This window comes from Cydia pomonella, chromosome 1 (genome assembly GCF_033807575.1).
Source record: "Cydia pomonella isolate Wapato2018A chromosome 1, ilCydPomo1, whole genome shotgun sequence".
In the NCBI taxonomy this organism is placed as follows: Eukaryota; Metazoa; Arthropoda; class Insecta; order Lepidoptera; family Tortricidae; genus Cydia; species Cydia pomonella.
Window position 1 is genome coordinate 42,587,192 of NC_084703.1, and position 26,220 is coordinate 42,613,411.

Here is a 26,220-nt window from a genome sequence, read left to right on the forward strand (position 1 = left end):
TCAAGATTATTCTAGTCTGCATTGAAACGCGCGTCGCGTTGCCGGCGCTCGCGTACCGAGCGCCAACGCCATCTATCGAGCGTTATTTCGTGAAATCGGAGAACGCTCCAAGGATTAAGGGCTCTTAACAAAAAAAGTAAAGTGCACATTTTTAGAAGCAATTTTTATGTTAATAGCTTTTGTGCAAAAATATTTACATATTTTAATGGTGCGTTATAGCGTGGTTTTTGTATCGAGCGAAAGTTGTTTAATCTGGTTTCGAACCGATGAAGTTACAAGAGAAGAAAGGCCTCAAGATTGATATTCATATATTTTGGCAACCATATTCAAGATGTATAAAGCGCTACAGTTTTTTACAAACCCAGCTGGCTTAACCCACTGCACCTTAAGGGAGCGAATTAATCAAATGTATGAAGTCGAAGTCAAAATATTGACTGATCACTCAGTTAGGAATTTTACTCTAAAAGGGCCCACTGATTAACAGTCCGCCGGGCGGTATCGGCCTGTCAGTTGTTCGGAACTGTCAACTTTTTGTTCCAATTGACACGCTGATATCTTCCGGCGGACTGCTATTCAGTGGGCCCCTTTACGGGACTCCTAGCAGCACCCTTAGTACTTTACTCAATATCAACGAAAAATTTGTATGCAGGATCCGTTTTTTTTTTCGCCGTAAGTGAGAGACTATTTATTTTTGTATGTCCATCACGGAACAATGTTGTACCGGACCTTTACACGTAGAGGCCCTTTTGAAACTCTAATGACATGTAAGGGGTAAATACACAAAGCGGATACTGCCCTTGCCCGTGTCATAGGACGCACGCAGAGGCAGCACCCGCCAGGGTGTAAGGACTATTAAGAGTTGACAGAATTTAAAATGAACTAGGCTATTGGGAGACAGCAGTAAAATCGGACGCTTGCCTAATAAAATGGTAGGTATACAATTTTATTACTCGTCCCCACATGATGGACCCCCACAAAAAGCTGAAGTGCAAGTGTCTCAAGTGCAATACCGCCTCATCTCAAGTGCAAGTTGCGAATTACCTTTTCGCGCGTGTATTGTAGAAAGTTCTACAGTAGGTACATATGGCTCGTGATGCACAAATTTGCGTCATACGCACGTATAGTGCTAGTTACCGCACTAGGGCGACAAAGTAGCACCATATGTATGTACTTTAAAAAATATTACACTAGAGATAGTGTGACGTCCGGGGTATGGTGACTTACCAAATTTCATCTAAATCTGTATGGCAGTCTAGCGTGAAAAAGTAAGAGGCAGGCAGACAGACGGAGTTTGGTTTTTAATAATAATGTCTTGTTACAAAGCTTCAGTAAATTCCAAAGGCATGCCAGTGACTGCAAACTACAATCACTGTTTTCCAATAGCGAGCCTGGGAAACGTCTTTTACGTTCCCGTTAAACAACGGCCCACTCGCCGGCCTGGAAGCTGGAGATTGCTCTCAATACCCCTTGACCTGGTATTCATTGAAAGTATTTTGCTAGAAACACAATTGAAAAAGTGGGAGAATGGAACAAGAAGCGTTCAAGCGCGTTTGGGTCAGTTGCACAATGTACAGGTCTTTGTAAATAAGTATAAACTTACTATGAAAGAGCGTACTATCTAAGTAGGTACCTAAGTTTTTATTTCGTATGTCTGTTATCGTTATAACATGTCATATCAATTATCAGTGTACGGAATGTATCCATATTAGGTATTACATCTAATTCTACCTCATAATTGTGTCATGTAAGCTAGGAGTGTCCCGATGATGACACACCCGATGTAAATGAACATAACTTTGCAATTCTATTTTGGCTTTAAATAATTTTGAGAGCTTTAAATAGTTTTATTAATTGATAATGATAATTTATTTATGCAAGGTTGTGGCTCTTTTCTCAGTTGGATACACAGCAAATTTATGTTCAGCTCAGTGATTAAAATATCCTTTCGCGAGAGAGACTACTAAATAAAATATTTTCGAAAACGAGAGCGAAAACACATTTCGTGGTACTTTATACTTTATTTGTTTATTATATTATATTTCTTGTCTTGTTTGTGTTTACGAATAAAATAATAATATTATATTATATTCTAAAACATTGATGATATGCTTCTTATTTGACTCCAAAGTATCACGATTCACGTTTCAAAAGATGGGCGCGGCGCGGCATACGGCATATTGAATTTTTATTTAATTTAATACTCATATTTTTTTGTATAGTGCTCTTAACTAACAGAACGCCAGTAAATGTAGGGTTTAACTAATTAGAGCCTTGATAATTACACTGCACTACAATCGTGCTCTAAGATACACACCCTATATAAACTCAATTAAACTATGAAATGTATCTGAATATCTATCACTTAGAATAGAACCCAAAGACCCTTACTTTTCGTCACGCACTAATTAAAATAGGTACATGCTACAAACAATTAATATCCAATCATTAAATTCTTTCGGAGGCGCGTTATTTTATTTTATTATATAATATCGGAAATTTTAAATCACTTATTTATAATGTTTTTTCCCTCGGGGACACGATGGTACCCAGGCTACCCTTTTGACAAGATTGAGATGGGTCGCCTATAGAGATCGTCGATTGTTTTATGTAACTTAAAATTCGATTTCGGCTCCAGGAGTTTCTTTTGTTGTTACATTTGAACACCTTTGTGGCATATTTAAGGAAAAAGGTCTCTGGAGAGTACGTCAAGATAATTTTCATTTGATATTTATTATACTTGGACGACACTCGAAGAATATACTTCATAGAGTATGAAGTTAAGTTTCATGTTGTATGGGATTTTGAGTTTCCAAAACGTTCCGCTTGGTGCGCTGTTTCTAAATCCCATACAAAAAGAGGCTTAACGCAAACGCGTACGTCAAGTCACGCTATCGAATAAATTTACACTAGGGGCTCTGATGTAAAATGGTGTACGGCAAATGCACCGCGTTTAACGCTGCGTTTATCGCATAAACCAACCTTAAGTATAGCACGTTAAGCCATCCTTCTGTTGAAGAGGAAATACCTGCTAATCCTGATGGCCTAGTTTTCCCTCTGGAATAGAAAGTTCTGATGGCAGTACCTTTACGATGACAGGAGAAGAGACGAGTTTAGTTTAGTCCAAAAGTTTCATTCTCAAACATGGCCGAAATTGTTGCTGTTTAAGTATATTCATCTTATAGGCTGATTTGTCACGTGGTATTTGTACCACGGCGCAGAATTGCTCCGGCAACTTCAGTTATTTTTAACAATGTTTTTTTTTTAAGTCCGAGTCATGCTTAACTACAGACTTCTTATAGATTTTCCTGTAATCTAAGTATAGATAAAGGACTATTTTCTGTGTTTCAAAGTATGGAATATTAAGATTAAACCCCACAAAGTATATGTATACATATATACCTTGATTAGTACGCTTAACACAGGAGGCGCGACAGTATAGCGCCCACGAGTTAGACTACCCGTTGCTTTCTATTTGATACAGTTAGATAAATACGGGTAGTAACTATATCTCGCACACGAAATACGTACAGTCGCAGCGCTCCTGTGCCAAGCTCACAGAGGCGATGTTTTGATAACGAAACTAGTTGGCAATGCACGCCTTCGTACAATTTGCAGTAAATATCACAAATTCAGGTATCGTAAAAAGCTTAGAGCGGTTTCTGACTAGCGTATTTTATGTGGTCGTTTGGGCAAACGACCGCGTATAAGCGCGCTCAAGAGGCAACGGGAGTGGTCATTTCTCCATACAAACGTACTCGACTGTTTCCTCCGTGGTTTTTGAAGTTTATTACCATTAATATCTGTGTCGGACTGTTTTGCTTCTTTTGATATTTTTGTTTCTTAACCCTTTACCGCATGTTGTTCCATATATGGCCGTTATAAATTGAACTCTTTTGACAGCTATTCAAGTTCAAATTTAAACAATAATTTTGAAGGTTAAGGCGCTAGTGCACTTCAAATATTCGCAATAACGGCCTAATTTACTAGGCTAGTATATGTATTCAAATCAGACATCAATTAGCCTAAAAAGCAAAACAGTCCGAAACAGATAATTTCATTACCATTTAAATCTCAAAATTTCGTTATGTTTTGTTAAGTTTTGGGGGAGGAAAAAGTCAAGTACAAAACATCGTTTTTTGAGATTTTTACGCAGGATTTTACACCTAACCTGGCGTTGTCCTTATTGCACTAGTTTTAGGAGCCGCTTCACCAAATATATTCACCAAAAATATTTAAATCTCAGCTCCCGTATCCTTTTAAAAACTCCGGACGCTCGTATATGAGCTTACACTGACGTGTGCGCTCGAACCGGTGCGTGTCACCTCGCACGGCACGAGCTTATAAGCGCGACAACGCTCGTACGAATGGCACGCGAGCGTATATGCTCCGACGCGCGGATCTAAAAACGAGCTTGTACGCTTATATAAAGCGGTAATCTGAAACCGCCCTTATAGCGCAGTTTACCGCCATGTTATTTAGATGTCCAAACCGCGCACGCCCATAATAAGTATAGGAGAACCTCAATAAATAAACCAATACAACAAAAGCTTTGATCCCAGACAATAGAATAGTAGCCTCAGTCAAAGCAAAGAGAATTTGAAATAGAGGTGGATTGTCAAAGAAAACTTTCTAGCGACAGTAAATTTACTGCCATCTTTAGACACATGATTAAAACTTTTAGAACGCCATTTGACTTTACTATACTATAAGCTGTTAAACAAAAGTCATTGTTTCTTTTGTGTATCGTTATAGCTACCTAATTTCTCATTTGTAAAAAGGATCACGTCCGTTTTAGGCAATTTTCTTGTTCTACTTATATGGTTCAAATTCAGGTAACAGCATTCGAAGATAACACACTTTTTGGTAATGTAGGACGACAGGTTTATGAACTATTTGTGTAGGACGCTAAAATAGCCTTTTAATCGGGCTTGATTCTTCTCACTAATTCGGTGTTCGGTAGCCATCGCGGTGCATAAAAGAAAGAATGTCTTTTTTTTAGGGTTCCGTAGTCAACTAGGAACCCTTATAGTTTCGCCATGTCCGTCTGTCTGTCTGTCTGTCTGTCTGTCTGTCTGTCCGAGGCTTTGCTCCGTGGTCTAATATAAAAATTTAATTTTTTTGAGGGTACCTCCCCTACACGTAAAGTGGGGGTGAATTTTTTTTTTGCTTCAACCCTACAGTGTGGGGTATCGTTGGAAAGTTCTTTCAAAACTAATAAGGGTTTTCAACAAACATTTTTTGATAACGTGAATAGATTCGGAGATAATCGCTCCGAAAGAGAAAAAAATGTCCCCCCCCCCCCTCTAACTTTTGAACCATAGGTCCAAAAAATATGAAAATAAATCGTGGAAGTAGAGCTTAAGAAAGACATTAAATGAAAACTATAGCGGACATGATCAGTTTAGCTGTTTTTGAGTTATCGCAAAAAGTTGCTCCCATAGTAAAAAGACTTACTTTAATTAGGTACTGATTATGCAAATTTGCCTATTTGTTTAACTCTCGTGAAAGGTACCGTTTCATCCCTTGGTTAACAATTTACTATACTTTAAGCTCCAGTTTAGCTTATTGTGACGGAAGAGTAACTACGGAACCCTACACTGAGCGTGGCCCGACATGCTCTTGGCCGGTTTTTAATACTACGTTGGTAGCAAACAAGTATAAGGCCCTCCTTAGCTATTGGCTTACTATTGTAAAGGGAGCGTGCATGAAGTGTAGAGGACAGCACAGAAGCCGCCTATTCATTGGCGCGAAGCATTATGTCAAGTTTCCATTTTTAGATTTAAGCCACTAGATGGCAGACCCTATTACGCGAAGAATGCTTTTAATGTAGAGGGCAGCACTTGTTTAGAAACGTGAATTCTTTTCTCTTTCGATTCAGGTCACGAGATAGCAGACCCTCTAACTCGCACGGTCTCTATATTATATATTTTCTACGTAAACATTTTAAATTGTAGGTTATTTGCGTCACAGATAATTTGTTTTGAAGTTTTCCTGCAGTACGGCGCTTAGCGCACTGGATCCAATTCGCAAGTGGCTCAGACGTGCAAGCGCAATGTCGCTATAATACGCGCTTAGCGTTGTCTCGCTCAAACATCGGAGTGATGTGTGAATCGGATCTAGGGTTATAACCGCGAAAATCTAAGTTCGTCATTTGCGGGCATTTTTATCTTTCACTCTAATTACGTCTTTGTGAGAGTAAAAGAGAAAGATCCCCGCAATTTGCGATAGGCTCCCTGAATGCTAAGCGCCTAAGAGTATGGATCTACCGATAAGCATTTTGTGATAGGCATTCACTTCTGAACCCAGAATTACCCGCTAGCAGACATAAATCCAGTACAAGGTTTGTTATATAATACCCTAGGTACCCACCGACTGACCCTAAAATGTGTACCTACTTTTTAAAATATCCAGTTAGATTAAAATAGCTACTTGAACAGAATTAATTAAGTATATTAAAACGGGTCATTCACTTATTTTATGTCGAAAATAGCTCGACATGTTTTGCTCCGAGGATTGTCATCAGGAGCTCGCGTTGGTGGACTTATTTCATGTCTTACTTGTATTTCATGTCTGTCTCACGGAAGTTTTGTTTATTAAAATTAATTAGGTAATTGGCAATGTCTGGATGTCTAGCCTAGCCAGGATGTCAATTGTTCGCAAAAAAACGATCTTGGGTTGTATGTAGTTTCGATTTCTCTCGTTTGGATTTAGCATCTACATTTTTTATAAATAATCGCAATGACAACAGGGGAGATGGAGGGAGAACGAGAGAGGAAGGTATGTAATCAGAAATGATAAGCGCCCATTTACGACTCTGCGGGCAATATAAAAACACGATAACGTTCACGTTTAAAATATTCAATAGCTGTCGATTATTGTATCTCTGCAACTTCGTGTTTGGCGAGGTTTTTACCAATATACCTACTGGTACTGGTACAATATACTACTTATTAAAAACTGTTTTGAAATATATGAATAGCGCAAATAACGAACCAATTGTATACCTCAATAATTGCTCAGAACTCAGAATAGACGGCGAACCGGCGCATAATCTTACAAATACGAATGATTATATCGTAGAATATGGTACTTTCAGACTAAAACACCAGAACACCATTTAAATACAGTTTTAACAATCAGATGATCACAAAATACGTATACATCTTAGATGATACGTGAACCGGTTTGCTCTTAATCCCAATCTCCTCCAAGATGGCCGCCGTGCCACCTTCCGCATGCAAGTTCCGCCTTTTAGCACAAAGATGGTGAATTACAATAAGAGCGTCATATTTGTTTTTTTTTTTTTTTTTATACTACGTCGGTGGCAATCAAGCATACGGCCCGCCTGATGGTAAGCAGTCTCCGTAGCCTATGTACGCCTGCAACTCCAGAGGAGTCACATGCGCGTTGCCGACCCTAAACCCGCCCCCCCTCGTTGAGCACTGGCAACCTTACTCACCCGCAGGAACACAACACTATGAGTAGGATCTAGTGTTATTTGGCTGCTGTTTTCTGTAAGATGGAGGTACTTCCCCAGTTGGGCTCTGCTCTAGATCTGGAATGACATCCACTGGCTGTGCCCTACCACACAAAGCGAGATGACATTCACAATGCCCATACCTCTCTTTTGGACGTAGTTTAAGGACGTACCCGGGTCTCTACGAGTATCCGCGTAGAAATATTACTTAATTATATTATAAATTCTTCTTCATCATCGCGTTGTCTCGGCATTTAGCCATGGCTCATGGGAGCCTGGGGTCCGCTTATAAATTATCTTCTTATATTATTTAATTATGTTATAAATACACCAGCGAGAGGTATTTCGACGTCACATCCAATTAATTTTGTCTAAGTACTAACCAAAACAATAACCCTTCGTGTGCCCTTGTCAAAAATGTGTTACTGAATTAATAACTTTAATTATAAATTAAATTCCAAATTATCTGGGACGTATACGGGACAAGGCATGCGAAAGTAATGCAATACGGATATTACGACCGTATTTGTCTACGTGACAGCTTGATCAAGACAGTGTCAGTCTTTTTCAATCGCGTGGTTTTAAAAAGTGACTCACTCATCTTTTATCACGTGGATAAAGTCACCCATAATACGCCTGCAGCAGCAGTGTTATGGATGGTTTTATTCACGTGATAAAATAACCGTCACTTTGAAAGTGACGGAAACCATTTTATCAAGTTATCACGTAGAAAAGAACGACCATCGTGTGCTGATATACGTACTTTATGTATACACATTCCGCTTGCGAACAAGGTGCTGTTTGGTTGGGAGGTTTTAACAACCAGGAAAAATCTCAGGAAAATACCTAGAAAACGTGAAGCTGAAGGTAATAAATATTTATATCCATTCGTTATTCTTGCTTCAATACGAGTATATAACAGTTCATTACCTACAAAACGCTCGCTTATTCTGTTTAATATAAATTAAAAATATTATAATTAAAGGATACACCGTGTTATTATTGAATTCCGTAACGTAATAAGGACGTTTATGGAAACTGAATGCCATAGTTCTTTTTTTTATATACATATAAAGTAAGTACCTGGGCGACCGAGCTTTGCTCGGTTATAACTATTTATTGTAATATGGTGGTCTATAGGTGATAATCTTAACTACATTTTTTTACTAAATTAAACTTGTCTAAAACAATAAAAATTAAAAAATCATATATAAACTTGAACATATAAAAAATAAAAAAACAAAAGTTAGTCACCGGACGAGATTCGAACCCGTAACACTCGTTTAGCAGTCCGCGTCTTGACCCGCTGGACCAGACGAACAGTGGCGGGCAACACGAAATTAACGACCATATTCTACGTCGAAAGAAAAACGCATAAAAAACTCGAAAACACGCGTTTTCCCAAACATAAGACTAATCTAGATAGATTGTATACCCCCAAAAACCCCCATATACCAAATTTCAGCGAAATCGTTAGAGCCGTTTCCGAGATCACAGAAATATATATATATATATATATATATATATATATATATATATATACAAGAATTGCTCGTTTAAAGGTATAAGATATAATTTTTCTTTATTGTAACACGGGCATTACATTTAACTCAACCAAACAATTGAAAACTGTGGCATATCAATGTCATTTCGAACATCGATCGTCCGAAATAATACGTACGTTTACTAATAAATTATAAACTCGTGCTAATCAATATGTAAACAGGCCCTAAGGCAAATATATACTTTCGTAGGGGCCTCATCAGATTAAAATAAACTATTTATTATCTCTGTAATGGAGTTAGTTAGAATACCGGTTTCTTTGAGAAAATTCCTTAATTTAAGCTCAAGAATGCAGCCTTTAAATTAACGAAAAATAACACGGTGTATAATGGTAACAGAATTGAGAATGAGATTCATGACAATCATAATCCATGTAGTTGAGAATAAAAGTTTTATAATTAAGTTAATTAGTAGTATGTTTCTTTATTTCAAATACGTGTTTTGTTTCTAAATTAAACCAAGATTACCGTGTATGTAATTTTTTTATTGAAACGAATATTTACGTGACTATGTGTGGTGCGTGGACGCAGTATTTGCCAACCAATGCCGTGTTAACCGGACAGCGGTCTTGGAACAGCGCCTTATCGTACTGCAATCAAATATGATGCTGAATTGGAGTGAGCAACAAACAGAACGGCTACTACAAGTTGGCATTATCATCAGTGCTAGCATAGAAAAATAAGTAAGTGTAGACTGCTCACTCCAAACATCAGTTTTCTTACTAAAACGCTTATTATTTTCGTAATCGACATCTAGCGTCAAGTAGCGACTTGACTATAAATGCGACGAGCGAAGAGTATGCTCAACAATTTTCAGCTAATATTATAACCGGATTAACAGGAACTCTATTTTCAACTTCTTCTGCTTGTAATATTAATTGTAAATTGTTGAGCAATACCGTTTTCGTCAGTCACGACATCTAGTGTCAAATAGCGGTACTGATAGATCCGCTGCTTGACTCTAGATGTCGACTACGAAAATAATAAGCATTTTGGTAAGAAAACTGATTTATGGAGTGAGCACTCTATGCTTACTTATTTCTCTATGTTGCGTAAACGTTAAGTATCAACTCGTGGTACGTCTACAGTGTACATCCAGCCACAAACTTACATGTATGGAGTATGTAATTAAAAGGAGTGAAATCTCTTATGGTAGAACTGTTGCAAAAGTGTCCAGCTGTCAGCTATAAATAATAGTTCCAAATAAAGCTAAGAACGTAGGCGTTATTAACGGAGCGCACTTCACTCCATCTGTCTATGATTTGATTTTTTTAAAGTAATCTAGGTATTGTAGCGCCCCCTATTTAAGGTTTTAAGACGGACACTTTTTTTGTACATGGAGATTTCATTGCTTACCTCCACTTTCCATACTTACATGGCTTTATGAATTAATTAATTCACAATGTGTTCATGTAATTTTGCGGCTTGCTGTACCTACTGCTATTAATTAACACCCTGTCACTGAAGAATTGTATGACACGGGTATTAATCGAAGCAGAATGGAGGGGCGACTACGAGGCCAATTCGAGCTTACACTTGACTGTCATTCTGATCACTGACATCATAATGACATCTAAATAATGTAATTCGGCTATGATGCATTTCACTCGAACTTGTTCGTATATACATATGTTACCTATTGGCGCGCGCGATACGCACGATAACTAAAGAATATCATTCAGATATCATACATTGTTATTGGCCAAATCGCTATTGTGGAAACAAAACCGTTGTATGGAGTGAGCACTCTTGGTCTTCTTAATTCTCTATGGTAAAGTTAGAGAATTACAACACAACCATAAAACAATAGTTACCTATTTTCTTTTGTTTTTAAAATTACAATCACTAAGGTATAAATAAACTTAAATATAATAGTTAAATCGACTAAAGTTGCGAATTACGTATTCGCACGTGTATCTTCCAATGTTTTAAGGGGCCCACTGACTACCAGTTCGCCGGACGATATCGGCCTGTCAGCAAAAGCTGACAATCGCGAATAACTTACAGGCCGATATCGTCCGGCGAACTGGCAGTCAGTGGGTCCAGTTACAGTAGGTACATATGGCCCTTTAAACTTTCGACATAGGCACGGAAAGCGCTGATTCCCGCACTAGTGCGGGAAAGTGGCACCACATGTACTTACTGTAAAAATAGTTAATTAATTCGATAACGCTTACCGTCCAATAATTATAAATAGAAAAAGTTGGAAAATTATATTGTATATCTTTTTTCTTTTGTGGGTCCTCTTCAAATTCAACTTCCACCGGCCTGCTACTTGGAACACTCGCGGGGTCATAAAGTTTCCCATTCAAGTCATCCCTCAAAATATGTCGGCCATTTTGTTTTCCCGCAAATTTCAAGATGGCGTTGATTGGGTTTCGCCCTTTATAGGTTTTAGGTTTGAACAATGATTTGTAAATTTGTTCGAGTGTGTTTCTGTTATTATTACGCACTTGATTGTGCACTCTGTATATGGGCTTAAATATTGTCCTTAGATTTTTGTCGTACTCGAATGCCGGTGTTTTATACCCATGAGGAACAATCCTCTTTACAATGGATACTTTTTTAGTAGATATAAACGGGTTTTCTTCTTTTGGAACTAGTTCTTTAGCTAGATGATCTAGATCATCGTAATTTACAACTAATATTACATTGCAGTGTATCAAATGTGAAAAATAAATTAAAGAAATACATATTAATGTTGTTCTCAAGCGTATCATGATTTCAAACTGTCGGTGAAAACTAGAAACACAATCTGTACGCTAAGCGAAGCGAGAGATTAAAGTTATTAAGTCGTTAAGTCCATTTTATGCGTTAAATTAATACGACAATATGTACGTACGTACCTATATAAAAGATAAAATAGACGCTAGTGCGGAAAGTATGATTACTTCACGAATACCAAGATATCTTGCCACCAGCCGTAGGTAAGTGGTAAGACTCGCGACGAGTGAAGAATGACATTTCCGCACGTGTACAAAACATTTTACTATTATTATCTAAGTATCGTTATTTACGATTATTTTTGTATCGTTTATTTAAATTGTATAAAAACAATATCGAATGTTGCCTTGGAAACTTAAAACATGCTTGCAGTAAGGGAAAACGCCACTTCTTTGACAGGCGTTTCGGCAGCTATTCCGTTTCATTCACACAACTTATTAAGAACGGTTTTTCAATATTCTATATTAAAAAATCAACGTGTTATAATGATGAAGAGGGAAATATGTGTATTTTTATTATTTTAACATTAACAGGTGGGTTTTTATGTTCATTATGACTTTTAAATAAACTAACATGAACACTCATCAATAAGTGGTCATGAATTGGAACAAGTATAAAAAAATTGAAAAAGTGAAAAGCATTAGTTCGCGAAAACTAACTTTCCGCACGATAAACAGCTACGTAAAGAAGCACTTTTTGAGCAACTTTATTAAAAATATATATTGACACACCACCCCAAGCGCGATATCTTAAAATGGAATGAAAGAAATTCATAAACAGATTTATACTTGAATTATTAAAGCATTTAACCAACCGGAGTCGCCTTTCAGAGCTTAGAGCTTACCTTTCTGTCGAAGACCTTGGCCAATAGTCATACTTATTGTACGTTACGTACAAATAGTCATACATTTGTCGGCCCCACGCCCACAAAAATCGGCAGACTGTTTTGTAGATAAAATTACAGCAGCCAGTTGGTGAAATGCTCTAAGCCCGAATACGTTCAATTTTTTTTTGTATTTTCAAATCGATAGAATTTTTCTATCGACCAATTGCTCACGTATTTTTAGACACTCGCGCGACATGTTTGCGGCGCGATGTGTAGCAACTAGCAGTACGCGGTGCGCAGCTATCGTGAACACTAGGTACTCATGCATTGTTAACCCATTTATTGCCAACGTTGTTGTAGAGCTACGCTCGGAGCCGGTCCCAGCGTTTTCCCGCTTTGTAGTGGAAAGCGAATACGAACAGAGAACTCGCCGTAATATCTCGTAAAGCTTGCTCTATTGATAATTGAACCGAAAATACCACAGGCGGCCTAAGTATATTCTTAAATACCTTTCATACCTACATAGGTGAGGCTATAGACTCTTACTTACTTAAAAATGTATTATTTAACTTCAGTGTAAATAAAAGGGTCTTAGAAAAAGTAAAGTATCAGCATCAACCGATTTCGCACCGAAGATTCATGAATAAAGAACAGGCATTCAAGGACATTATTCTCTAATGTTTAGCTAAGCTACCAAAATTATAAAAAATAAATACTGGACAATCTCACAACATTTTATGGCACACAACACTTACTATTTACGAATAAATAATAAAAATGAAACGAAATCATAGACAAATCTGCCTTGTGCCACATTAAGCTCAAATAAGACTTGTGTTAGGGGTACTAGATAAATGCCTATATATAAATGAAATGTATAAAATATATAATATATACATAAAAATATATCATATATATCAATAAATATATAATATGTACTGCCCCACGATGCATCACAACCGTAGCAGGAATTTGAAAACTCATTTAATTGTTAGTTGTTTAAGGGTAGTCGGTTCAGAAAACTGATTTAAAAAAAGTCGTAGTGCTTTTTTGGATCACAATACGGCTGGCATGACTTTAATTATCAATCTTAAGGCATTTCTCTAGGGACTTCAGTGATTCGAATACAGAGTTTTTGACTTTCGGTTGATAGAAAAAAATCACGAATATAGCTCTAAAATGCACTCTAATTGTTTTCATACATTTTGCACAAAAGTTAAATTATATGAAAATTATTTCCAAAAATTAGATATATTACACCCGAGAGAACTCAGTGATTAAAACAACGGTTTGCACTCCGGGAGTGCCGGCAGAAGTGAAAACTTGAATATTAAAGTTGTGCATTTTGGAATGGTTAGGGAATAATTTTGCACGAATTGCTTTAATTATCAGTATAAAAGTACTATAATTTATGTGGTAAAATACAATATTCAAGTTTTCACTTCTGCCGGTACTCCCGGAGTGCAACCCGTTGTACCCAACGCGGCGTAGGAGAGGAATTATCCCCCTCTCGTGCGTAGCGTAGCGGTCTACTGGCTTCAATGACATTGTAACAGTTTTTCGATCAGGTCACGTGTCCGTCTTACGAATTTTCAATCTGACAAATCTGTCGGTCACGTGACCTGTCGCGAGTTTAACATTTTTTCCCCATCATAAAAGTGCACAGCTCCGCTAAAGAAGTTTTCACTTCAAAAACATCCGCGTTCCCGGGCACGCACTTCCATCACCATAAAGAAATTTTGCAATAGGTAGCAGTATTTTAATATATAGTTGAATTTGTATTATAGCATCGTCAAATTTCTGTTTCTAAATGTAGCTCCATTTGAAGCTTCAGGATTCTCGGATTGTTGAGGCGAAACGGCACTTTAAGCGACAAAAGGATGTTTGTAGGCGAAACTGGCATTTCGCTACGAATATGGGGAAAGGGGATCATTTTAAACCTTATTTTTAATTAAACAGATACTATTAAATAGATTGAATGTAAATAACATTATTTTGATAATGTTACAACATGAAAACGTTTAAAAAGATCGAAATGCATGAGGCGATTTTATTGCTGCCAAATGTATAGATATAAGAAATGTTTTGACTGTATAAAATACCCATTTATTAACCATCGTGTAGTTACTTATAATATAATATCAACATGAACATGGGGATTATGCTTTATATGACTAAGGATTAATAGAGTTATTCATAAACGCGTTATAGGCCTGTATTAGCTATGAATCGTTTGTCTTTATCTGTCATTTTGACTTATGTATTTGTAAGAACGGGATAAAACATAATTGATAATTAGGGGGTTGGTAGTTAGTTACAATACTAAATAAGTATTTGTATTCGGTAGCTTTCTCATATATGACATTCTAAAGTGAGGTGTCGAAGTGTTACGATAAATTATAATGTCTAGCTTAAAATTGCTGAAAAACTTAAGGTTGTTAAACGGTTTAAACTGGAATTAATCAATGAACTCTTGTAAAATCTACACATATATCTTCATAACCATAGAGAAATAAGTACGTTCGTCGCGATATCTATTGTCTTTTCGTTAAAAGTCTAATGCTCAGCAATTTTCAGCGAATATTATAACCGGATTAGTTGGAACTCTATTTTCAACTCCTTCTGCTTGTAATATTAGTTGTAAATTCTTCAGGCATACACTTTTCATCAGACTCGACACTCGTGACATCTAGTGTCATACTTGACACTTATTATTATTAGCAGTACTGGCCGCGTAGCCAACGTTACAATCATTAACGCTCCGTAGTGTTGCGTAGTCATCTCTCTCTATCACTCTTCCCTATTAGTGCGACTGTGACAGTTGCGTTTCGTTTGCCACGGAGCGTGAACGATATGCACGTTGGCTACGCGGGCTGATAATTCCGCTACTGACTACAAAAATAATAAGCGTTTTGGCTAGAAAACTAATGTATGGAGTAAGCACTCTATGCTTACTTATTTCTCTATGATATAACAGACCTTTCAAATGACGTCAACTTTAAGGTCAGTGCAGTTAGAACCGATTTACTACGAAGAAATTGCGACCCTAATTCTCTATTCAAATTATTCATCAAATGACAGATGCAACATGCAGGATGTCGGATAAGGTCACAAAGCAAATAACGTATTTGAACTAAAATGAAGGACAGAAGATAAACAGCGTGCCCTCTACTATGGGACTTTTAAACGTAGGGTTCGAGTCTACTCACAAAACTGACCTACTTTTATTATGGGACCAACCACAAATCTAAAAACCCAATTTTTATTCGTGATTTCGGGGTTGTTCTTAACTAATTTACTACTTAAATACTTCGTCCGCAAGTCTCGGAACCGGTTTATAAAATACCGGTTAAAACCGGTATGATTCAGTTATCCTCGGAACTTTTTTAAGAACGCGAACTTTTTAAGAACCTTATTGTAACCTAAAAAACCGGTTTATTCGACGAACGATGAATCAGCCACGTAAAAATAGACACCAATATAGGAAGAAACCGGTTTTTATTGCTCTAAACCGGTTAATTTGACAAGAACTGCCCTCATAAAAAACGGTTTTAAAATAACGGTTTTTCGAGCGAAACCGAAATTAAAAGATTTTACGTCAAGTACATGATAAAAGTTTGGAAGTTTAACCAGTTTCTGAGCCTTGTTCGTACGACCACTGTGTATGAGACCGTAAATGATTATATGGGTAATTATAATGTTGTGGTATAGAATAGTTAGTGTAACGAGTTGTTTTGTGTGGATGACTGCCATTGCCAGTGTTTCTCGGCTGCTAGTGTTCGTAAATGCTTTATATCACGGTCTTCGCCATTAAACTGGAGGAACACGTGTTCATTCACACAGTCGCGGCCGCTGCTTGTAAGTCAGCGAAGACAAGTCACTAAATTATTCAATTACAAACGTCTGAGGGATTGTTTGTACTGTAATCATACCGGTCACTTGCAAATGTCACAGTTTCGGCGCATATTCAAATTTTAACAAGGAGGATATTTGACGGCAGTGAAAGGAATCACCTGGCTAGCCTATAGGGCTAATTAAGTGTCAATATATAGAGGTAGCAGATATCACGAAAAATAATATATTTAAACGTTTACTCAGACCAAGAATTACCTGTATTGTGAAGACAATATGTTTGGACATAGCGTTTCTACACAAGTAAGAGAATAAGAACTGAAATGAGGACGGTGGGGTCTGGCGCTCTGAGCCTCTTTGGAGACCTTTCAAAGAGACTCAGGGACGCAACTGGGGACCGGAGAGCTGGCAGTTACCTTCCTCAACGCATGAGTCTGGCAGTTCAGCGGGGTAACGCAGCCAGCATCTTCGGCGGTACCTTGCCGCAGGGCCTTTTTGAGATTTAGTTAAATTTACTATAGTTTTATTTTTGTATAGTCTATATTTATTTTAATTGTAATTTTGAGTTGTTTTTTGTACAGTCAGCGTCAAATACTTCGTAGCAGTCAAAGTGGCCAAATAGTTCGGTACACCATACTAAATATATGGTGTACCGAACTATTTGGCTAGTTTGACTGCTACGAAGTATTTGACGCTGGCTGTACATATAAATAAATATAATGCAATAAATTTTTATAAAAAGAACAAATGTTGAGTTCAAAAGATCAGGATTTCGAATAATATTTCTCAAAATTGAAACAGGGCTCATGGTAGCTTAGCTTCTGTAAATTTCACAGAAAGCTAACGAGCTAGGTAACAGTCGTGCCTCGTCGTGCGAGCTAGATAATACTCGCGACAGCGGTGTCGGAAATGTCAATAAAATTCGAAGCAAACCAATATATTTTGTGGATTTAGCAATATTCAAATGGGAGCGCAATAACACATGCCGTGCGACACTAACGGGCGTGTCGTTGATCGATTTAATGGCCACATTTTAATAACGCCATTCATACACGTCTGTCAAAATCTGAACCAATCTATCAATCAATTTTTGCGTGTTATGGCCGTCAAAACCTTAATGATCTCACTAATCGGGGGTGGATAAGACAAGTTCAGTGTTTTGTGGTTCGACGATAGGCGGTGTTCGGTGGATCTATCAAATATTAAATTTGTTTCATAAATGATAGGATGAGGTCGTGACGATCAGAACCTACGCAATGCGACAAAATTAAAAAGACATTTTAACATTCCTGAAAACATACCAAAAACAACATACGCATGTTGTTATTTTCTTATAAACCATACTAAAATTATGTCGGGGAATAAAAAAATGTGAGATTGTGATGTGACAAAGACAAACAATAATTTCTCTTTCTCTGCTACTCCTACTAAGCGCGTCTCGTTCGGTCATCTGGCCTCTCCCCCATTTCATCTCTATATTATTGTATTGTATTTCTTACTTTGACAAATTTGTTTGTTAGGAAGGAGCAAAATTTATTTATATACCTAATCGATATTATCATATAATATTATGTAACAAATTTTTGTATTGTCGTTAAATTAAAGCTCCAACTAGCAACATTATTAGTTATTACAAACAAAGGTTACTCTATAAATCACAAGAAAATGCAAAACGCCCGTGGTAATGTTTCTACTCAAGACTTCCCTCGGTTCTAATTTATGAGCAGTAAGCACAGTACAACTTTTAAGCCGCTATTCAAAATATCGTAAACTGTGTACCTTACCTAGTCACCAGTGAATTTGCTCATAAAATTTCAATGTGCAAGGCCGCTTGCCCCATTATTCATAAAACTTTATGTTTTATCACTTTCTTACAAGTAAATACGGGTAAGTCAAAATGACAGACTAGGAGAAATGATAATTAGGTATTTGAGGTTTGCAGTGCGCTTATGAATAATGCCACAAATGAATACATGTTTCAGACATGTAGACAATAGCTTTTGGTTTTTGGATTTAAATGAGTTTAAGTTCTATTGAGGAAAATACAGAAATGCTTAAGAGTTTATGGAACCTAGCCACTTATACTTCATTTTAAAACAAAATCCTGAAATAACGTAACAATTTGCATGAACATTTAAGCAAGTAACACACATTTTTTTCGTCGCTAGATATTGTAATACAAGTTAGCAAGGCTCGGGACCGGTTTTAAAAATAGCGGTAAATACCGGATTGTTTTGGTTTCACTCCAAACTTTCATAGGAAAGCGAACGTTTCAAGAACTTTATTGTAACCTAAATAAACCGGTTTATTCGATAAACGACGAGACGGCCGTCCGGCCTAGTTATGTGCCACGTAAACAACGACACCCGCATAGGAAAAACCGGTTTTTATTGTTCTGAATCGGTTAATCTAACAAGAACTTTATATAAATGTTCTCCTAAAAACTGGTTTATAATAACGGTTTTACGGACGAAACCAAAATTAAAAGGTTTTATACCAAATGACATAATAACGGTTTGGAAATGTAACCGGTTTCCGAGCCTTACAAGTTACAGTAAGTACTTATATTTTTTCATACATAACTTACATACAGACATACATTACATACAAAATTTACTTTCTGTAACAATTTTTAGCAACGAAAAATAGTACCAAATATAAATACAAGTAATTATGTAAAGTCAAGTTTTTGGATTTTTTTTGTCGGATTTTGGGCGCCAGGTTTGTGTTACTCAAATAGAGGAAAAAGTACATAAGTAGACAAGTTGATTATGTTGTTTCAAGTTTGAAATACGGGGTTAAAGAGAGGTAACACTTGTTATATTTTGATTTGATTTCAATATCTGTAAAAAGTGTAAAACGCTTAGGTACCTAAGCACACACATCATATATAAAAGTGTTGTACATACACATCATATATAAAAGTGCAATAAAATAGAATAAATTAAATATCCGTTTAATTCAAAATCCACGAAAAATACGCTCCGAATGATTCGCATGATCCTGTCGATATAAGGGTATATACAACTGAAAACAAATGAAAATTTGACTTGTTTTCGCTATTTTATTTTCCATAAAACCAACTTACACGTTTTAAGGTTTTGGCTGGGTCTGCCCTTGCAAATATATTCTAGTTTCTGTATGAATTTATTATAATACAAAAATTGTAGTAAAATTTTGCGTTGGCCCCCTTATAAGTGATTTAATTGACGTCATCGTGAGCGAATTCACTCGAAGCATTATTTCCATGGCCGAGGCATAAGGATAGCTACTCACTGTTGGTCGACGGTGAGGGCGCGGCGGGGCGGCGGCGCGAGAGCCACGGGCCACGCGGCCTGCACGAGCGACTCGCGGACGAACTGCTCCCAGGACGGCGATGAACCTGGCAAAAATAGTGAATTCGAAATTCAACTCGTAGTTCTTGTGCAGGTTGGATTAGGGGTGAGTTTCGTTTGTAGGTACATCTGTTTTTTAGAAAGGTTGAAATGTTGTTTTAGTTTAATGGGTATGAAATGACTTCATAGTGTATACAAACTTCAACTTTATGAGTTGTACTCTGGATTTAGGCTGTAAGAAATGTTTGCGTAACAGTACTTAACAAAATATTTTTATACTACACAATAAATGGGTCTTGTGAACTGTAGGTTTCATGTTACAAAATGGTTTAGGATATTGAGCACAATTTATTTCTTTATTAATTGACTATTTTTTTTTCAGTGAGAAGTTTTGTTTATAGATAGGTATAACTTTTATTGATAAACCAAACATATTACATAAAAAAAATGTCACAAGGTGAAAATCGTTTTGATACTTTAATTTGGGCCTAAATGCGTGTATTCTGAGTTTGCGCAATCTAAGGAGAAGTGCATACATTTTGGGAGCCTTGGAAGTTACATTTTTCCTTGGATGACCAAACCACTCGATGTAGAAAGAACGCACCATCAATTACAATGGCAATTCTAGTAAGATTTGGTGGATCCGACCAGTGACGTAGCGTGAACTAATCTAGCCGTGGGCGAAACCGCATTTTGTGAGGTCCTTTATGTCCGGGTAATAAAAAGGTTGGGTTTGCGGGGCCTCCTTAAGTGCGAGGCCGTAGGCGTGGGCCCTATTCGCCCACACCTACGCTACCGGATCAGACACTGGTGAAAAGACGTTTTCGGCTTTTAACATGATCATAACAAAAATAGATTTGACTACGACTTCATATTAAGCTACCTTTCGTATCCACAGATATCAATTTTCATTATGATTAGAGCAAAGTTTCTATAGGACGTACCGTTTTCGAGCTACAAGCAAAAAACGGGAAGAGAGCAAAAGAGCCTCCTGGGGATTGCGCAAACTCGGATTACACGCATTTATGACTAAATTAAGGTTTTAAAACAGTTTCCAGCTTGCTGGGAATTGATTCTTCCAAAAATTCAATTGGTTTGACCCCTGGTATTAAGTGGGTCACTTTACACACTCGCAATCGGTAGTCATCGCACGCGTGTGTAACTGCGAAGTAAATTTTGTCGTTATATTTTTATTTATTACTTTACTGCCAATATTATATCGCGCTTCGGAGGCAAGTTCCACAGATGCTATGATGTTATGCCCCTATATAACTTTATCCGACGCCTCGCTTTTATAATCATGTTTGCTGAGAGTAAATATAAGGAAAATTGTTTTACGCGTCAGACTAACATGAGAGCTGTTTTCATAGTTTTAAGCTGATCTAGTTTTTCACCACAGATTATACAGGTCCCAACTGAAATCAAAAATAACATAAGTCTGTAGTTTATGGTTTATGTTTCTTTGGAATTGGTATACCTAATATATCTATGTACTTAATGTTTATTTTCGCAAAAGGTAGGCGATGTTGCCCGTAAATCTTAAATTTGGACCTAGGTCTGTAATGTAGGTATATTTTCATCACATTTGCCAGGCAATGCAGTCCGTAAAACCTAAATTTCAACCCAGGGCTGTAACGTACGTCCAAAATTAGGCAAAAGTTTAATTTTTTCCTCATAACTGTGATGGAAAACATTGTATGTGTGTGCCACGAGCGGTACACGAATTACGAACACATGTTAATTAAGCCCCCGCCTTCAGCTTCGGGCTTCAATTCACACTCGTTCGTCGATTACTGTTTACAGCCCCTAATATATATACATATTTATATAAACAATTGCAGCGCTAGCATTGCGCATTTATCTGCATTACAGTTTGATCTGAATATAAGCGTGGCCGGAAAAAACTCTTTGTGGGGATTTTCATAAACAAGTGTCATTCATTAACTTTTACTATTCATTTACAGTTTGTTATTTTCCTTCTCTTCTTTTCTTCAATGCTTTAAAGCTTCGCCTGCTAGTATGGCCACAAGCATTTTATTTAAATATGGCAACATTCACCCAAAGTATAAAGTTGTTAAAACTGTCAGTTTCAAGCCATCAATTTATGGAAGGTAGAGGCAAGGAACAGAAACTCCTTATGCAGAATTGTTGCAAGTGTCCAGCTGTCAGCTATAAATAATAGTTCCAAATCTCTCCAGAGTAGCGCTAGAGTAGCTAAGAACCTAGGCGTTATTGACGGCGAATTGAAGTGCGCTGTCTATGATTAGATTTTTTTCTCAAGTATTCTAGGTATTGTAGCGCCACCTATTTATGGTTTTTTCTCGGACACTTTTTGGTATATGGAGATTTTGCTCCTTGCCTCTATCTTCCATACATCAATTACTATGGAGGGTATAAGTAATGATATTGTCATTTGTCATTTTCATTCTTGACGACCAGTCTGGCCTAGTGGGTAGTGACTCTGCCTAAGAAGCCGATGGTCCTGTGTTCGAATCCCGGTAAGGGCGTGTATTTGTGTGATGAGCACAGATATTTGTTCCTGAGTCATGGATCTGTTCTATGTATTTACGTATTTGTAAAACTAACAGGCCGATACCGTCCTGCGGACTGTTAATCAGTGGCCCCCTTAGTCAATTTGTGTAATAATATCCCTATAATAATATTATAGTTTTATAGCCTGAAAAAGCTCCGTATGAAAAATCCGCATTTTTTGTGACATGTCTTTCTGTCTAGAGTCCAAACAATGGGTCAATTTCAAGTAACGTTTTCGCGAAACCTCATCATTGCATAGATATATCACTATTACATCATTGCATAGATAGTATCTATATATATGTATAGATACTCTCATCTACTCAAAGGTTAACTGGAAGAGATCCCTCAAAGGCGATAAGTTCGCCTTTGTACTTCTTACTAATTGTATGTTACTTTTAATATATATTTTTGTACAATAAAGAGTTGATTACTACTACCTAAACCATATATCAATATGCATGTATAATTTCCTGTTCAGAGAGATCCAGTGTATTTTTCCATTTCCGAGACAAATGAAGCTGATTACAAAAATATCGATTAACCCACTTTTGTCAACACGCATGCACCGACAAAGAAGACCAACTCGTCAAAGTTGGTTCATAAATAACAAACAGTTACTATATAACATATTGCAATAAGGACAGCAATATCTGCGCCTGATGACAGCAGTTGACCACGACGCTCTGCAAAGTCCCCATTTTCCCATCTGGATATTGACATTATGGAAAATATTTTTTTATGTAATTTGATGTATATTCACAATAGATGTATATTCACTGCTAAATCGTAGAAGAAAACTAGAAAATCTGTATTTGCTTAGAGACAATTTGCAGCGCAATCTGCATATGTGTACAATAAAATAAACAACGTATTAAACATATATAGTTTACAGCCATACAAACGTAAAAAAAGAGTAACAGAGTGGAATAGGAAGTCCCAACCTTTTACCATACTATGTAAGCATTTATTAATGCAATAAATATTTTTCATTTTCATTTTCTCAATAGATATTATATAGTCCTCCTCATCGATTTCGATGACGGCGATTTTATAATAATTAAATAAATAATTAAAAATGCAAAAAAAAACAAACGTGGGGTCATACCTGTGGTCAATATACAACAAATTATATACAAATATTTTCAATAAAGGTAATATGCAGAGGAAAATGAGGACTACGTTTGTATGAGAAGGCGATTTCGCGCGGGTCCTCCATTTTCGTCTTAATACAATAAATAATATTATAATAAAAGAATAGAGCAAAAACTTCATTGCCCTGGCGCGTCCATTCCCCATTTTTCGAACAATGGCTGTCTGGCTGGTGTTGTGGCACGCAAGAAAGTTTACTCAATCTCATGGTAGATGGCGCTGCTCTGCACACATCGCGCGACACGAGTTCCCAGCGACCTATATAAGCGGAGGCGGATGGTCAAGCTTTTTATTTTTTACAATATCCTATACCGAATTAACATGTATACGCGTTTAAATGTAATAATATAAAAGAGTGTTGCAAATGGCGTCTCAATTCTTATTTCACAAAATATGAGTAGGTAACTAGAGTGTAGGTACAGCTGGAATGAATGAGTGAATGGAAATATCTACGTGTGTATCAGATTAACCAATGAAATTGGGGCACTGGCTTCATAACTGTATACCGACACGTGTGTCAGTCACACAATAACAGTACCCCTAGTGTAAATATTTTCGACAGCGAAACGTGACGTACGCGTTTGCGGTAAGTGTCATTTTGTATGAGATTTTTGACTTTCCAAAACGTTCCGCTTGGCGCGCTGTTCAAAAACCCATACAAAATGAGACTTAACGCAAACGCGTACGTCACGTTTCGCTATCGACTAAATTTACACTAGGGGTACAGATGTAATTCGTTCCGTTTATTCCATTCGTGCCAGCTTTCGTGAATCGACCTGTACACCCCGCCGCGCATTACGTATATAGGATTCTACATCCGATATCGGATCGGACAATGTTTTTTTTTAACTTAACAAAAATACAATTTTGGAAATAACTTAATCTAATAAATAATAAAATAAATATGATAGGGACATTCTAACAAAAAATGAATAAGTCCCACGGTAAGCCAAGAAAGGTATTGTGGGTGCTCAGAAAACGATATATATAATATACAAATACTTAAATACAAAGACTCGGAACAAATATCTGTGCTCATCACACAAATAACTGCCCTCACTGGGATTCGAACCCAGGACCATTTGCTTCATAGGCAGGGTCACTGCCCACTAGGCCCGACCGGTCGTCAATCTAATGTTTCGCCAAACAGTGAAGCAGTTTATCTCACTCGCACGCTTTAAAATAATCTTAAAGTAATTAGGTTCCCTAAAAATCGAGTATTTATTGTAACTCGATTATTACTAGTTAAGTAGCATTACGAGCATAGGAACATACTTACGGCCCGATTCGAAGAATGATTAAGACACATTTAAGATCTTGGAAAGATCTTTAAAAGATCGATAACCAAACGACATGTCAAAATTGACGTTTATTTCGATTCCGTTGTGATCCCAATAAGATCTATCTACGATATTTCTAAAATCAAAGTAAGATTGGTTGCCCGAATCGAGCTGCTTCTGTCAATTATACGACATATAAACGATATCTAAATAAGAACTTATCTAAACCAGAACTTATCGTTATCGTATCTCATTCTTCGAATCGGGCCGTTATAGGTATCTTTAATCTATCTTGTGATATCACACTCAACTAACCATGCGTAGATCTTATCTCGTTGTGATAAAGTCTACGTCCGGTCACCCAACCACATTAAATGTGAAAACGCTCTTAGGGCTTCCAAGGATGAAAAGTATGTCGCCGTCAGAAAGTAATGTATTTATGCTTTACCATATGCCATGCATGGTAAGGAGGATCATAAAACGCCGGCAAGTCATCTAATATCTTTATAAAGCTACCACTAGGTTTAAAAGGTCATAAACCCTCCGAAACCATATACAAAGTAAAGAAATATATTCATATTTTCCCTAAAATGCGAGTAGACTTAAATAGCGTGGCATGATGGCTATACAAAAGAGTATTATAGGACGTGTAGGTTTTCCTATTATATTTCGGTCTTAGAGACTCAAACACGTGAGTCAAAACCAATTTAATTGTGACCTCAACCTCTTTTTTACCACAGACCATTTGCCTACTAAACTGAGATTAAAAGACTTATGTTTACGCAGTGGCTTACGTGAGCGAATAACTCGCGATGCGACGCGGCGCGGCGGCCCAACTGCATTCGCGTTCACAACGAGATCGCCCACGTAGTACATTTCCATAGGTATCAAAGGATTGAATTCACCCGCGCCGCTTCACGTTCACGAGTTATTCGCTCACGTAAGCCGACACCTTAGGGTCTGCAATTCGGATCCGAAATGTATGGATTATCCGGATCTGGATCCGCGGTTTTTCCCATACATTTCGGATCTGTCGTGCAAACCCTACTCGTGTTCATCACATATCACACTCATCCTTACTCAATATGAGAGCGCTCGCTCATTTCATCTGTGTTTACGAGTAAGTTTACGATTTACGATCATTACTGTAAAATTACACACAATACCTACAGAGGAATTAATGCTATATGAAAGGAGAACTATGAGGCTGTTGGTTTGTTTGGCTTTGGTTTTTACTATTTTTAGGTAAGTTAAAATTGACGAGACGAGAAAATCGTACCTCCTGCCATACTTGGTCAGAATTAAAGTCCGACTGACCCGGGCTCCGTCAGCGTTTGGAATTTCAGCCCAGGTTATTTCACTGAACATCGTCGTAAATATGCTCATTAATCATAGTCGGACTTACTGAGCGTTCAATTGAACGACCCTGTACTTAATATACGCAGGTTCTTATGTAATTAACTACAAATACGTATTTTGT

General features: G+C 37.2%; 2 long non-coding RNA genes across 2 annotated transcripts in view; both read right to left on the minus strand.

Moving 5' to 3' along the window:
- Positions 1-9,503: 9,503 nt before the first annotated feature.
- LOC133529713 (uncharacterized) lies at positions 9,504-12,685 on the minus strand. Its single transcript, XR_009801188.1, has 2 exons — positions 11,217-12,685; positions 9,504-9,629 (listed from the first exon to the last, which is right to left on the minus strand). It is a non-coding gene; the product is annotated as an uncharacterized LOC133529713 (long non-coding RNA).
- A 5,954-nt stretch (positions 12,686-18,639) lies between these two features.
- LOC133524094 (uncharacterized) overlaps positions 18,640-26,220 on the minus strand; it is a 102,607-nt gene continuing 95,026 nt past the window's right edge. The window contains exon 3 of the long non-coding RNA XR_009800325.1: positions 18,640-19,823. This is a non-coding gene — a long non-coding RNA (uncharacterized LOC133524094). The remainder of the gene's footprint in view (positions 19,824-26,220) is intronic.